General features: G+C 47.6%; 1 protein-coding gene across 1 annotated transcript in view; it reads left to right on the top strand.

Annotated features, from left to right (window-relative positions):
- Nucleotides 1-13,803, top strand: part of Ubtd1 (ubiquitin domain containing 1) — a 55,722-nt gene that overhangs the window by 15,215 nt on the left and 26,704 nt on the right. The gene's annotated exons all lie outside the window — the stretch shown is intronic.

The raw sequence follows: 13,803 nt of genomic DNA, 5'->3' as shown, positions 1-13,803 counted from the left end.
AGACTGAGCTGTCTGGTGGGAGTGGAACATGATAGACACAACCCGGTACAAGTCCCCCTCCATGTAAGGAATGGGTCTCTGAGGACTGTGGATGATGGAGTTTTGGTCTGGACCAGGATGATGATGATGATGATGATGATTTGTTGTTGTTTTGGTTTTTTGTTTGTTTGTTTTTGTTTTTGTTTTTTTGAGACAGGGTTTCTCTGTGTAGACCTAGCTGTCCTGGAATTAGCTCTTGTAGATCAGGCAGGCCTCGAACTCACAGAGATCCACCTGCCTCTGCCTCCCAAGTGCTGGGATCAAAGGCGTGTGCCACACAGAGCAGGTGCCAGGATAGATTTCAAAGCTACACAGAGAAACCTTGTCTTGGGGTGGGGGGAGGTGTGTGCTGCCATCCCCTGGCAGGGTGTTTCTGTAGTAGGGACAGTCAGAGAATGGCACAGTTTGCAGCTTTAGTTTGGCCTGCTGGCCTGTACTTTGAAGGCTCGTTATTTCTCACCTGCTCCTGCCTGTCTTTCCTTTTAGTGCTGATTTGCTCCAAGAAGAGATGAAAATGAGGATGTGATGCACTTTAGGCAAGGAAAGTGCATTTAATTTGAGAAGCCTGGGGCTGACTGAGTTCCTCACATTATGTAGTGTATTTGTGGAGTACAATGGTGCCTTTGGCAGAAATAGGAAAGCCCAAATCTGAGGCCAGTTTTCCTTCATTCAACAAGCATTTGTGGAACACCTGCTTTGTATTCTTGGAAAAGCTTAAAAAGGAGACCCTGGCTATATTAGCCGCCCCCCCCCCCCGATCATGAGTAATGGAAACCGACTGAATCTAGCTTAATTTGGCAAGAATACAGGCAGTATTGGTGCCTGGGGAAAGCCCCTCTACGGCTCAGCTTTGTTGGCTTCTTTCTCTGCTCTCTGGCTGCTTCTGTCCAGGGCTCACAGGCCCTGTGTGTTCCTGCACAGTTCCAGCCATGCTCAGATAGACCCAGGTCATGCACTTCAGAGTCTGCATACCTGGAGGGTCAGGTTGATCCTGCTCAGGTCCAGTCTCTACCCTTGGTCTACTTAACTCCAGTCAGGAGATGCAGTCACACAAGCAGCAAGTCTGGCATCCACCACTCCTAACACTGTGCAGACTGGGGACAGTTCCAGAGAAGGTGAGCTGGGAGCCGCGCAACTCTAAAGACCCTCATGAGGGACTCTGGCCCTGGGAAGGACACCAAGTGTGTGGGGAACATGTCGTAGCCACACAAGGAGGCAATGGAACAGTCCCCTGGCAGTGCCTGCTTGCTGCCTAGTAGCAGCTCGCCCAGCAGGGGCTGTTGGACCAAAGAACAGGGCTCCCTGAGCTCTGTGCCCACAGAGCTCTACAGGGCAGCAGGAACCAACCAGGTCCACTCATGAAAGGGTGCTCTGAGGCTTCTGGTCCCTAGAACAAGCTTGAAGATGGTCAGGAATGGAGGTAGCTCTGTCTTTGGGGCCTGTGAACATTTCTTTTTTTCTAACATCTGCTCTTGACTTTCCCCTTGGCCGTCCCAGCCTTCTTACACATCAGCTTGTTTCATGACCTATCATACCACTACCAACATCCTTGGGACCCCAGTGTAGCCAGCCCCTGAATCCCTGTAGGGCCTTGGGCAAGGCAAACATTAAAGAACACATGCCCTCATGTCTCGTCCACTCAGAAGACTGTGCATGTTAGAGAATGGAACCTTGCATGAAGGAACAGAGAGAAGGGCTAGGAAGGAGGGCAAAACTAAGGTAGAGCAAGGGTACAGAGAGGGACTAGCAAGTGTGTGTTTTGACTGTTAAGGCCTGAAGGGTACCTTGACTGCAGTACTTAGGGGCAGAGCTATGGAACTGAAAGGGAGCCACTGGGAAAGCAGCCAGCTGGATGCCAGAGACCTGGGAGGACACTTCTGGAATGGGATGAAAAGGAAGGGTTAGGGAAAGATGGAGGCCCACCTAGAAGAAGAGGGTGCTCCTGACAGAGAAGGATGGGTTGGAACTAACAGTGCAAGGGCTATAGAAACCCACTGAGAAAGTCCATAGGACCTGAGGACAACCGTGAGAGGGCTAGAGGTGTGGAAGCAGATAGATGTAGGAGACTTGGGGAAGGTTTGGTTCAAAAAGGGTGTGTGTGTGTGTGTGTGTGTGTGTGTGTGTGTGTGTGTGTGTTTACATACATGTTGTGCTGGAGCTGGAAACTGGTGCACTAAGCAAGTGTTCTACCCCTGAGCTACATCCCAAGCCTGGATAGTTCCCTCAAAGGAGCAGGAGCACTGCTGGAAAGTTTATAGTCTCTGGCTAGGCTGGGGAGAAGTTACCTCTGCAAAGCAGAGAAGGAAGCTCTGGGTGAAGGGGAGACAGCCGGAGAATAGATTTTGCCTCCAGCAGCTCTACTTATTAGGAAGTGTGACCTCGGCCAAGTGACCCTAGCTTCCTCTTCAAAATAGGAACAATATCTGCCCAGGCCATCACAGAGTTGGGGGAGAGTCAAAGGTTATGTACGTGACAAAGCTTTGTACATGCAAACCCTGTGGCTATAGGCATCTTTTTAGCATGGCCTTTGATGTGATGCTACTACACAGTGACTGCCTGCAGGATCAAGGAGACCCAATGTGCCTAAGATGTGACTTGACACTGACTCCACCTAAGCTCCTCCCTACTCCCGTTCAGATGACACACTGCTGAGTGTTACTGAGGCTCCGTGAGGAGCCCTGACTGAGTGGCCTTATAGGTCTTCATTCTAGGTGACTTCTATTGGTCCCCCATGGCTGTTCACTGTGTAGTCAGGGCAGAACTGGGTCAGGAGGGAGATGGCTGAGCTCATCTTCCAAGAGAAAAAGGCAGTATAGAAGGACCTGTGGGCAGGCAAGCTTACCCTTGATGTCCTGGTGTGGAACTGCGAGGGCCACTTGATGGTCATGGCCACTCCGCTGTCCATCCATGTTGGCCTCCGTGACATGCTCCCCATTAAGAAAACCACAGTGCTTCCATTCTCAAGATCCCAAGAAAGGGAGGGGAAATGATGAAATGTTGCATCTGGTTTTGCCACCAGCATCGGCAGAGGACCCAGGTGGAGACAGTGAGTGGTGGTGGCAAGCAGAATATGGACTAAAGTCTGGGGAGGCTAGGGAGGTAGAACAGGCTTCAGGAAAGGGCCAGGGTCAGGCCAAGGAGAGGCTGTGGTGGTATTCCCATCTTACTCTTCTCTCTCCATCCAGGCTGGTTGTTCCTCCCCTGCAGCATGGGGCCCAGCTCCCCTGTTTTCAGGGTCCTCTCTTCCTCTGTATCTCCCGCAGCTTCCTTTAACCAGGCAAGCCTAGCCTTCCATGCCCCCACTGCGTTTGGTGTGTGTCTTCCTCACCCAATAGCTTCTTTAGCTATTTCTGTTCATTTTCCCCTCCCAGATCTTCTGTGGGAGCTGCCTGCTCTCCCCCCCCACCACCACAGGCCTAACTTTAAATTCCCATGCCAGCCCGTTCTCAGACTAGGCCCCTTGGCATATTACTTTTCCTAAAACGCAGCTGCTATGTGTTCCCTTGACCTGCCCAGCTGTTCTTGTCCTCAACCAGAGTCATCACTTGTGACAGTAAATAGGAAATGAAAAGCAGAGGGTTGCCAGGTGCCTGTTGACTGTCCTTCCAGCTGCCCAAATTCCTCGTTGGAAACAACCTTAGTGTTAGACATAATAAAGCTAACACCAACACTTCCTGTATTCACTTAGGATATTTCAGGCAACGTTTTACATGTATTATTTTATCTTCATGTAAGCCACTGAGCTAACTTGTATATTTACCCTCTCACAGGTGAGGGAGATTAAGGTTCAGAGATGTTATACAATTTCACCAACACCATCAGTAAATTGAGTCAGACTAGAGTGTGTATTGGTCTGACGCCCATGGCCATTCTCCTCGCCTTGGCGGTGTCCTTGCCACCCACTGGAGGAGGAGAGTTAAAAGGAGAGCAAAGCAGATGTCTCCTAAGCCCATTTAAACCCCAGCTTCTCCTGTTCCCCAGTTGGCTGGCAAAAACTGTTGCTGGCACAGTTGAAGAAACCCAACATTGTCATTCTCAGAGCTGAATGTTGTGTTCTTCATACGCTGGTCAACACAGAGAAGATGTGAGAGTGGCCTAAGTATTTCTCTTTACTGTGGCTCATTTCACAGTTAGGAGAAAGCCTTCCTGAAGCCCTAGACCAGTGGTTGTCACCCTTCCTAACACTGTGATCCTGGAGGTTGGGACCCCCAAACATAAAAGTATTTGTTACTTAATAACTAACTTTGCTAGTGTTTTGAATTGTAGTGTAAATATCCCATATGCATTTGCTAGTGTTTTGAATTGTAGTGTAAATATCCCATATGCAGGATGGTCTTGGGTGATCCCTGTGAAAGGGTTGTGCAACCCCCAAGGGGATGTGATGCACAGGTTGAGAGCCACTGCCCTAGACCTTTATTTGATGTTATCTTGACAGAGAGACTTCCAAAGGAGAAACAGCTGTTGAGCCCCTTCTCTCCTCTCTGCATTGCAATCTTCCCACTGAAAGTCTGGTGTCACCCTTTCTGAAATGCCCACAGTGTGGCCTCTGATCCACATTCTCTAACTTGGACCACTCCTGCTCTTGGACATAGGCCCTTTTTTCTGAGAAGCATATTCAATATCCTAGTCACATTTTAAGTTTTGAAAATATATTGTTTTAAAATAGAACTATTGTCTAGATGGTTGAGGCAGAGGCAGGTGGACCTCTGTGAGTTAGAGGCCAGCCTGCTCTGCAGAGTGAGTTCTGGGACAGCCAAGGCTACACAGAGAAACCCTGTTTGGGGGGGAAAAAATAGAACTATTGAAAGAAGAGTTTATAACAAGTGAAACATGGCTAGGTACCACAGTGTGTGTGTATGTATGTAAGTCTGCATGTTTATCAAAAAGAGAAGTGTGCTCTGAAACTTCATCTCTTATCTCTCTTACAGCCCTGAAGGATGTGCTGAAGGTCTTTGGGGATGGTACCCATTTTAGGGGGCTCAAGAAAAGGCCCTAAGCTTAAGCAGGTCCAGTAAACACTGGATTGCCACCATCAGGATACAAACGGAGACCTTGAAGCTTAATGGCTAGGAACACTGATTTTGCTCAAACTAAAGCACAGTTTAAATCCAAAGTATACTACTTAATGATTGTATTGCTTAGTTTATGTGCTACTGTTTTAGACAAGGTCTTATACTGTACAGCCCAGGGTGGTCCGGAAAACTGCATAGCCCAGCTGGCCTTAAATAATAATCCTTTTGGCTTAGCCTCCCAACTTCTGGGATTGTGTTAAGATATAGTTGGGTGCTATTATGCCCAACTTGTATTCCTTAACTCTTAATTACTCAGTTCTTTCATATCTTAAACAGTGGTGATTGGCACCGAGCTCATAGCATAACCGTGAGGGTTAAGTGAGAAATCCCACTGCCTGGCACATAGCTGTACTCAGTCACTTACTGTTCTTATCTACCCAGCCTGTCTTGTCTTCATTGGATCAAATGTCCTGGGGCCCTGGGTAGCCCACCTGTGGCTTGTGCCTCTTAGCTGTATGTGTGGATAAAGACATCATCTGCTTCTCTCTGAATCATATGCAGATGTTCCTAACTCACATTGGGGTTGTATCCTGATTTAAAATAAACAAACAAACTCATTAAGTCAAATAGGATTTTGTTTTGTTTTGTTTTTTCAAAACTGGGTTTCTCTGTGTAGCTCTGGCTGTCCTGGAACTAGACCAGGCTGGCCTCAAACTCAGAGTTCCACTTGCCTTTGCCATTGCCCAGCTAAGTAAAAAACTCTTAACTAAGCCAGGTTTTGGGGGTGTTTATGTAGTCCCAGCTTCTCAGAAGGCCTCTATTTCTGGGGGATTGCTTGAGCCCAAAGATTTTGAACCATATTGGAAAATATAGTGAGAGCCCCATCTCAAATTTATAAATTAGTTATATATTTTTTAATTTTTTATATTATATATTTATTTTTTTATTATTCCCTCTCCCTCCCTCTGACCCCTCCCATGCCCCCTGACCCCCTCATCTCATTCCCCCCCAGTTATATATTAGTTTAACAATATTTATTGTATATCTATTGGGCCCCATAACTTGGGGTAGTCTAACATAAGTATACTCAGAATACTTAGCATTAATCTATAGTTGGGCAAAATTATCTAACAAAGCCTACTTCTTAAGGAAGTCCTGAATAATTGTATCATCTGTTGACTGTTGTATTAGAAATAAAAAACAAAACGGTTCTGTGGGTGTTCTGGTAAATGGGAGCACCCTCAGTGAAAGGCTGAACCCACAACTCAGATGTGCGTTGAATTTGCACATGCTGGGCCCTGTGCTTGATCCTGGGCCTGCAGTTAAACAAAACAGATAGGCTCCTACCCTCAGAGAACCCCCCCCCAAATTCAAATAATTAAAATTAACAAATGCCATAGTGATGTGGGGACAGCATTATGAGATCAGAGAAATGCTTCCCCGAAGCAGAGACACAGTTAAGTGGGAGGTTGACGCACGCCGATGGAGCCATGTTCATTTCATGTGGCCCCAGCCCCACCTTTGAATAAATTAAAAACAGCCTCCTCGGAGCAGGGGCATCTCTGCTAGCACGGTGTGTACTTTATTTCTGCCTCTCCGGACAATCCAGTTCTTGTGTGACCAACACAACCAAAGGGGGCTCTGGGCAGGGAACTGCATGAGGAAGGCTCTTGGGCAGCAACGATCTTGACATGTACTGAGGGACAAGTGAGTGGCTGTGTCAGGTTTTGTCCTCCTAATGAGAATACTTTGTCAGGGGGCTGGAGGGCAGCTGTGTCCTAAGTACTTCTCAGTACCACTGCGCTGATCAGCAGGTACCTGGAGCCTGGCTTCCTTGGAATGCAGTTGGTGACTGTCGCCTTTGGTTTTTCCCATGGCACATGTCTCTTCCACAGTGTCCTATGGAGAAAGGCCATTAGGCAGAAGGGGGGGGGGGATTTTTATGCAGCAGACAGGCCAGGCTCAGCGGTCCAAAGCCTAGCGCAACTCCCCTCCCCCAGAACAGGTGTCTGTCCTGAGTTTTGTGTTCTTGTTATTTGATCTGGAAGATCATGACCTGTCTTAGAGTTTCTGTTGCTGCAATGAAACACCATGACCAAAACGCAAGTTGGGGAGCAAAGGGTTCATTTGGCTCACACTTCCACACTGTAGTCCATCGTTTATGGAAGCCAGGACAGGGACTCAAACGGAACCTGTGTCATCATTATTTCTTGTCCCTCCGGCCGCTTCAGCCCCAAATTAACACAGCTAGGTCCCGACATCCTTCTCAGCCCCAAATAAGCACATAGATGCTATATTAGTTATAAGCTGTTGGCCGATGGCTAGGGCTTCTTACTGGCTAGCTCTGTCTTAATTATTAATCCATAAATACTAACCTATGTATTTCTACACGGCATTATCTTACCAGAGAACACCTGGCGTGTCCTATCCTCCCCGGTCTCTACATGGCGACCTTCTGGCAGGCTCCCTCTGCCTACCTTTCCCAGAATTGTCTCCTAGTCAGGCCTATTTTCCTGCCTCTATTGGCTATTGGCCAAACAGTATTTTATTCATCAATCAATAAGAGAAATATATACACATAAGGACATCCCCCCCCCCATCAAACCTGGAGACAGGAGCTGATGCAGAAGCCATGAAGGGGTGCTACTTACTGGCTTTCTCCCCTTAGCTTGCTGAGGTTGCTTTCTTTTGGAATTCTGGACCATTAGCCTAGGGATGGCACCACACACAATGGGCTGGGCCCTCCCCATCAATCATTAATTTTTTAAAAAATGCCTATAAGCTTGTCTATAATCCACTCTTATGGAGCCTTCTTTCTTTCTTTTTCTTTCTTTTTTGTTTGTTTTTCAAGACAGGGTTTTTCTGTAGCTTTGGAGCCTGTCCTGGAACTCACTCAGTAGACCAGGCTGGCCTTGAAACAGAGATCCTCTTGTTTCTGCCTCCTGAGTGCTGGGATTAAAGACGTGAGCCACCACCGCCTGGCTAGAAGTATTTTCTTAATTGAGGTTCCCTCCTCTCAGATGACTTTAACTTGTGTAAAGTTGACATAAAACTATCCAGCATGTGGCCCTTTTTACTTTTTTCCTTGTCTTTTTATCTAAAATATACACTCCATAGGAAGAGATAGTGGACTCAAATACAAGTGAAGGTTTAAGGTCATTCTATGTGGGATGCTGAACCCTAGAGCCTGTGTGAGGAGGCAGAATTGAGTTCACCATAGCATCAGTTTATGGAGGAGCTAGGGAAGTTTTAATCTAGTTCAACAGTGACCCTGTAGGGTTTGGTGTGGTACCTGGCTCAACGAAAGTACTTAACACTACTAACCCTTCTGGCACGTCACAAATTCTAACACAGGCTTTTAGCTCCTACCCCAGGACCTGGCATTTATACATTAGCTACCTAGTGACAGAGCAACTAGGGGATGTTTGAGGAACTTGAAATGATGCCATCAGGAGCTGGGGACTGCTTAGCCAGAAAACACAAATGTTTAGAGCAATCAGATGGGCTCTCTTAAATCCCCCTAAACCATCATTGTGACTCTCTTACCATTTAACCTGGCACAGAGTGCATGCAGCACTGTGTCCAAGCTGGACACCTTCCTGAGGAACTCTCAGGGTAAGCCCTGAGGTGGATTATCATCTCTCTTCAATAAGGGAGGAGATTGGGGCTTTGGTAAAATGTTCTTTTCTTGGTTTTGAGTGGATTTGCCCTACTCCATGGCCCCAAGTTACGGTGAGATATGGACCCTACACAGGGCTTTGTGCCTGGAGATTTGTTGTCTGAGTTTTGTAGAGTCAACACGCGTGAATGGAACTTCCTGGAAGTTGAGTTTTCTGTTCCCCATAAGAGAGATCTTAAGAAAGCAGTCTAAAATAGGAACAAACAGCCCCTGAGAGCACTGCCTCCCCCGGAGAGCTCAGGTCTGACCAGGGGGATGTGGGGGATGTGGTGAGCTTTCGTCAGCTGCGGCTTATACTACATGGCATCTAGGATCTCTCCAGCTCCAATGGATCTGATTCTGCAAAAGCTAAGCCCTGTTGCATTGGCCTGGTAGAGGCTCTTTCTGAATGCTGCAAGGAGGGTCATCCTCAGCCAGGCATGAGCAGTAGGCTCCAGACTTTGCTGTAGTGGCTCATTCTGGATTTCCTATTTCCTTTTGTCTCTGAGGATTGGACTAGCTCCCCTCCAACAGAAGCTGGACATCACTGTGTCCCTGCTCCCCTTTGGAGTGGATTATACAACCACCTGGCCAGATGTCTGGACTTGGCAGGGAAGCTGGCACTGGGCTGGGGCTGGGAGCAGGGCACACCTACTCTGTGCTGCTGTTGTTAATCAGCTATTTCTGGAATTTGTGGGGCTTCAGACTTACATAACTGAGCTGGTTATCCTTTGACCTTTGCTCGGCCTCATTGACTTTCTGTGGGTACATCATTGGTTTGGGGGTGCACAAAGGTATGGTGTGATTCCAGAGTGCCTCTCAAAGTACCAAATAGGACGAGCATTATCTGGCATGGTGGGAATTGATCCTGCCGGATGCAGATGAGTCTGCCTTTTCAGTGCCAGTGCCCTGGGGCGGGATACCAAAGTGGGAAAACCCCTGCAGGTCGTGCTGCCCAGCTGTGTATCCAGTGTGCAGTTGCTCCACTTAACGGCCTGCTGAGGTCAGCCAGACTTCCCTTGAGCAAGGCTAGCTATTGAATGCACCAGTGAATAGAAGCCCTTCCTCATGTCATCCTGACCCTCTACAGCAGTGAGTGGTTCCTTAACCTGTGGGGTTTGACCCCTTTGAGGATCAAATGACCCCTTTCACAGGGGTCACATCAGATACCCTGAATATCAGATATTTGCATTGCAGGTCATAACAGTAGCAAAACTACAGTTAATGCAGTAGCAATGAAAATAATTTTATGGTTGGGGGTCACCACAATATGTAGAACTGTATTAAAGGTTGATAACCACTGCTCTATAGACTGTTTCGATGCTGCCTTATTGCTCAGGGCTGTGTCCCTGTGAGGACAGTCGCTGTTGTTCATTGAATTTGCATGAGCCTGAGTATGCCTGACTAAGTCCTGAGATAATTTCCTTAAGATGAAGAAAGCTTTGATTTTGGTCATAGCTTCAGAGGTTTCAGTCCGTGCTCTTTTGGCTCTGCCACTTTGAGCCTGTGGCAGCATAGTGCCTGTGGCAGAAGCCCATGGCAGAGGAGTCCTGCTCATAGCAGCCAGGGAACAAAAACATGGAAGGGCCAGGGAGTAGTCCCTGCAGTTAAGCTCCTCCTCTTAAAGGCTCTGCCAAATTCCAGGGGGGCGCAGGCTGGTCAAGCCATTGGGAGCCATTTCAGGTCTCAACTTCCACATCCTTCCACCACCATGAGTCAGGCCTTTCACCCTGATGCTGCCTGCCCTTCCCACCTCTGCCCTTGCCTGGCTCGGGAGCTTTTGCCATGGCTTAGCTACCTCCTCCTCCTCCTTGCCTCTTCAGACCCTCCTAAATCTTAGTGGATTGGCTGGAAATCAAGACTCACTGTTTCCCCAACTAGCTAGACACTAAGAAAGGTTTGTTTAAAGATTTATTCTTTTTTTATTTGTGTGTGTGTGTGTGTGTGTGTGTGTGTGTGTGTGTGTGTGTGTGTGTACTGTTGGAGATCAGAAGAGGGCTTTGGATCCCTGAGAGTTGGGGTCAAAGGTTGTTGTGAGCCACCTGATGTGGGTGCCGAGCCTGAACTTGATCCCTTGGAAGAGCAGCAGGTACTCTTATCCGCTGAGCTATTTCTTTGGTCCACTAAGAGAATGGTAGTGGTGACCTCTTTTCTTCAGTCTTCACCCCGCTCTCTGGAGGCAGATGTGTGTGTTAGCCCCACCGCTGTGTCAGGAGCCCAGGGACATAGTGGTTAGTGGAGGGGAAACCTGCTTTCTATAATGTAACTTCCCTGACTTGAACATACCAGGAGCAGGGGACCTCAACTGCCAGCACTCACCCAGGATCCACTTTCTCTTCAACAGACTTGTTCACACCCTCCCTTGTTGAACATCTGGGTGGCAGAGTGGGCCACAAAATGTAGTGAACCAGAGCTCACTAAAGTAACTTCTGCTCTTTAGAAACTTGCTGTGTCATCTGGAGAGGCCCTGTGTGGAGGCACTCTGTTCTAGAGACTCTCTTGCATGCTGGGCATTGCAGACACGATGTGTAGATCACATGCGTGTGGGTCTTTGAACCACAGAGGACATAAAGTGCTGGGAGCAGGCCAGACCCAGGGAGCTAGGACCTGGAGGGCTTCATAACATGTGAGATGGGTACAGAGGCATTCAGGGTCAACAGCTTGAGAAGGGGTCTTCAGGAGGGAGACACTGAGGCCTGGAGATCTGGGAGAGCATGAAGATCAGTGCTGGCTGTGGTCTGAGCACAGAATATGGGAGTTATAGAAGACTGTGTCCTAGATGTCCACAAAGCTCATTCTTCCCTCCATCTTGGCCTCTACACCTTTTGGGAGCCTTCCTATGCCACTGTTTATAAGATCATGTCCCTCATGTCACACTCTGGTTTTCTCCTTTATTTTTAGTGTAATACTTGTAAATTCCTGCTTATGTGTAGAGTGTGTGCTCCATGTGAATAGATAGTAGATATTGGAAATACTTATTAAAAATGAAAGAGGAGGGCTGGAGAGATGGCTCGGAGGTTAAGAGCACTGGCTGTTCTTCCAGAGGTTGTGAGTTCAATTCCCAGCAACCACATAGTGGCTCACAACCATTTGTAGTGAGATCTGATGCCCTGGCTGTCCTGGAACTCACTTTGTGACCAGGTTGGCCTCGAAGTCACAGAGATCCTCTTGCATCTCTGCCTCCCGAATGCTGGGATTAAAGCTGTGTACCACCACACATCTATTTTTTGTTTTGTTTTATCTTAGAATTTTAAAAACATATCTGTCTGTGAGTGTACAGTGTGTGTGCGTGTGCGTGTACGTGCGCATGTCTGTGAAGATCAAAAAAGGGCATTGAATTCTCTGGGGCTGGAGTTACAGACACTTGTGATCTGCCTGAAGTGGATCCTGGGAACCTTGCTAGGGTCTTCAGGAAGAGGATTGTACTCTAACCACTGAGCCATCTCTCCAGCCTTTGGCTTTTACCTCACAGGCATCCGAGAGCCATGGAATGTTTTTGAGCCAGGGAGTGACATATGGTTATTACTAAGGAAGATGGGATAGAGCAAGAAGCATGCCTCTTCTTTGGCCCAGCCTGTTTGCAAAGATGTTAGCTCCTTGGCCCCAGGGCTGCTGGTGGAGCGTATAACCTATCCCTGATGACAATGATCCTTTCTTTCAGAGTCACATAAACGAGCTTCCTCCAACATCGGAGGGAACATGAGCTGACCTCAGCCTCTTGTGGGCCTGAGCACTCCTGCACTCCTGGACACTACTGGGAGAAATCAGAATTCAGAATCTTTCTGGAAAGCAGTTTAGCAAAGGGACCAAGAACCCTAAAAATATCCCCGCTCTTTGACCTAGAAATTCCCCAGTGAGGATTTTATCACAGGGAACCAAGTTGAAATGTGCTCAACGCTTTATGTGTGAAGACTTTCATCTCAGTGTAAGAAATTAGTAACGTGCTAGGGATAGAGCGTGTGCCTGCCCTTGGTTATATCCCCAGCCCTGAATTTAGAAACTGAGTTTCTGAAGGGTAATTCCGGCACCTCCCAGCCCCACTCCCTTCATCCCCATCACTACCCAAACTCTGCCAGGCGCTTTCACTCCGTGTCCATCACAACAGCTTAGAACCCCACGTCCTCTACACGGGGCCCAGACTGAGCCATTGGACCAGGTCCTCCTGCTTCCCATCCTCAGAAGTCCTCCATCTCTTGGTGATGTCTAAACAGTGTCACTGGACCAACAGTCCTTCCTGCCCTGCTCTAGCGTCTGTCTATATTCTCTGCACATGTAACTTCATCTCTCACTGTCTTCTTGCGAGTCTGTCTCCTTGACTAGTTCTGCTCTGACCCTGCTCCCTGGCCTGGGGCCTAATGCATAGTCAGTGCTTCGTATATAGGTTTAAATGAGTGAGTGAATGAATGAATGGAAGATATTGGAAGGCTTCTCTTTGGAGAAAGGCATTCAATGCAGTACCCAGCACACAACATGGTAAACACTGAACAATTATTTGCTGGATAAACCTATGTGAAATAAGAACAGCGGGATTTAAAAAAAAATTTTTTTTTTTTATTTATAATAGATTTCATTTAGTTCCTGAATCACTACTAGGCAGATGCCAACCAGGCATCTGAATTAGTACTGAGCTGCCACAGGTGACTCTGGCTAACAGCAAGGGGTTGACACTAACTGAGCCAGAAGCTGGCATCAGGGTGAGGCTGTTATAATGCTACAGGTTTCAGGTGTGTACACCATGTGATCCCAGCAGTATGTGTGTGAATTGAGAAGAGGAAGAAAATACCTCAATGTGTTATCGCTAGTTATTTTTAGGTGCTAGGATTTGGGTGACTTACATTTTTTATTTTTATGTTTCTATTATGTAATTTCTGTGTGGCATATGCCATCTTTTAAACATAAGAAATGCGAGGGAGGTGTTTGAGGAAGGGGTTCCTAAGTGTCCCTGGCATCGCAGACTGAAGGTTCTGTTTCCATTCTGCTGATCCTGGGCATTGGGTCTGTAACTCAACCTCTGGTGCTGGGAAGTGTAGAGCTAGTTCCTAGTTCAGAGCAGGCTGCCTGTGGCTTGGGGGCCTCAGGAAGAAAGGGGCATGG

Source organism: Phodopus roborovskii, unplaced genomic scaffold (assembly GCF_943737965.1).
Source record: "Phodopus roborovskii unplaced genomic scaffold, PHOROB, whole genome shotgun sequence".
NCBI classification, from domain to species: Eukaryota; Metazoa; Chordata; class Mammalia; order Rodentia; family Cricetidae; genus Phodopus; species Phodopus roborovskii.
The sequence above is the reverse complement of the archived record's forward strand: the minus strand, read 5'-3'. Positions and strand labels throughout refer to the sequence as shown.